Source organism: Lactuca saligna, unplaced genomic scaffold, assembly GCF_052625555.1.
Source record: "Lactuca saligna cultivar CGN05327 unplaced genomic scaffold, ASM5262555v1 scaffold_36, whole genome shotgun sequence".
Taxonomy (NCBI): Eukaryota; Viridiplantae; Streptophyta; class Magnoliopsida; order Asterales; family Asteraceae; genus Lactuca; species Lactuca saligna.
The window spans coordinates 60001-62500 of NW_027629870.1; positions in this window are offsets into that span (position 1 = coordinate 60001).

A 2500-nucleotide genomic window follows, 5' to 3' on the forward strand; every position below is an offset into this window, starting at 1 on the left:
CTGTTCCTGTCACCAAGCTCTTTGTGCATTATGTATATATAGGGGGTACATGGGGACTAATACCACCCTTGGTGCCCGACAGGTGTGTTGGGAAACCTAAGCAAGCGAGGCTGGCAAGGCAAGCCACCCAAGGGAACAAGGCACCTTGCCACACACATGCCCACGAACGACCAAGGCAACAAGGCAACCTTGCCACACAAATGCCCATGGGGGACTACCACCACTTGGTGCCCAGAAGCGTGTATGACGAACAAGGCATGGTGTTGGGAATTATGCATCTTCGGGCTAATCAATGTCTGTTCCTGTCACCAAGCTCTTTGTGCATTATGTATATATAGGGGGTACATGGGGACTAATACCACCCTTGGTGCCCGACAGGTGTGTTGGGAAACCTAAGCAAGCGAGGCTGGCAAGGCAAGCCACCCAAGGGAACAAGGCACCTTGCCACACACATGCCCATGAACGACCAAGGGAACAAGGCAACCTTGCCACGCACAAACCCATCCACGAACGACCAAGGGAACAATGCATACGGGGCTGGCAAGGCAAGCAGGCTACCCAAGGGAACAAAGCCTCTTCCCACACACAGACCCATGAACGACCAAGGGAACAAGGGTGTGAACGACCAAGGAACAATGCGTATTGCCACACACATTCCCATGAACGACCAAGGGAACAAGGCTACCTCCCAAACAAACACACATGAACGACCAAGTGAAGAAGGCTTCTTCCCACACACAACCCCATGAACGACCAAGGGAACAAGTTTACTTCGTACACGAACACCCATGAACGACCAATGGAACAAGGCATCTTGCCACACACATGCCCATGAGCAACCCAATCCCATCCTCATCGGTCTAAGGAACAAGGGGCCTTGACAAACCATGAGCAGATTTCTAAGCAAGTCAAACGATGAAGGGAGCAAAGTGTAGTTCCTACTTAGTACATAGTAAATTGAATATATGAGTTCCAATCCGATCAACTCGTGTTCTTTCGAGTTCATCTAAGCCACTTATGAATACCTAAAAGCCTTATCTGCCTGCCTATCACCAGGCGACAGGGACAAACACCCAAATATGATATATTTTCATTTCAAGTCCATTCGTCTATGTTAACAACGACCCACACAAATTTTCAATGGCATTCCTACTTGATTTGAGCGACATTCCAACAAGTAGGGAACCATCGCTTCAAGGCATGACCAAGGATAGGACACAAACATTTACGCCTCAAACATGACATTTTGTTTTTTTTTTTTTATTTATTTCAAAGCTTTTCATTTATAATAAAAAGCATCCCTACAAAATTTTGTGTCAATCCGAATTAATTCGAGCGAGTTATGGACGATTTCGCACAATTATGCATCCTTGGGCAAATCAATGTCTGTTCCTGTCACCAAGCTCTTTGTATAATATGTATATATAGGGGAACCATGGGACTGCTGCCCATTGGCGCCCCAAGGGTGTCCAACGCCCAAGGCTCTCGAGGCTGGCACGCTCAAGGCATGGCCAAGACGCCCGCTCTTGACGAAAATGGGGCCAAAACGCCCCCCATTGGCGCCCCACTCCCGTGTCCCCTCGCCCCCAAGTCGTGTGTGTCCAAAAATTATGCATCATCAGGGAAATCAATGTCTGTTCCTGTCACCAAGCTCTTTGTGCAATATGTATATATAGGGGGTACCATGGGGTCTCATTCTCATAGGTGCCCGGCATGGTTGATGGGCAAATAAGAATCGTGAGGCTGTATCGAGCACACACGAGGCATGCCAAGCCAAGCCCCACGACCCATGAAAGAGGCCATCCCCCCCAACACGTTGCCTTGATTTCTCGAACGGTGACCTGAAAATTAGCCCCATCTCCTTGAGTCTCCTCGACGTTGTGCCCATACACTAGCCCGTTGCCTTGATTTTCCTCGACATAGGGCGCAGAAACTAGCCCCGTTGGCTTCACCTGTGCCTCGACGCCGTGCGCATACTAAGAAATATACATCCTCAGGGAAAGCAATGGGTGTTGCTGTCACCAAGCTCCTTGTGCAATATGTATATATAGGGGGGGAGCCGTGGGTGAGCATGGGAAGGGATGAAGGTGCCAGACTGCCTTTGAGCGCGAGCTTGGGTGACTGTTGCTTGATTCCTAGTCGGTGGCATAATACCCCTCCGAGTGGGGGCCTTGGCGTGGTGTGGGGATGCCTCGTTAGGTCTCTGCGACACCGATCCAGGGTTGTGGTCTAGCTTTGGAAGTTTGGGATGGTGCTGTTTGTGTGGCAATTCGATGACGATGTGCTTGCTGATCTATGTTTGACGTGCTACTGGTGCTAGCCAGCATTTGATTTGTGCTGATGATTGGGAAAAGATAGGCGTTAAAGTGGCATGTGTTGCTTTTTGTGATACTACTATGGTACGCTAGTCTATCCTTGTTAGATGTGCGGTTGGTGCCTAAGCGTAGCTAGCATTGGTTTAGCACCGATGACGCTGAGGAAGCAAGCATTATCAGGAAGC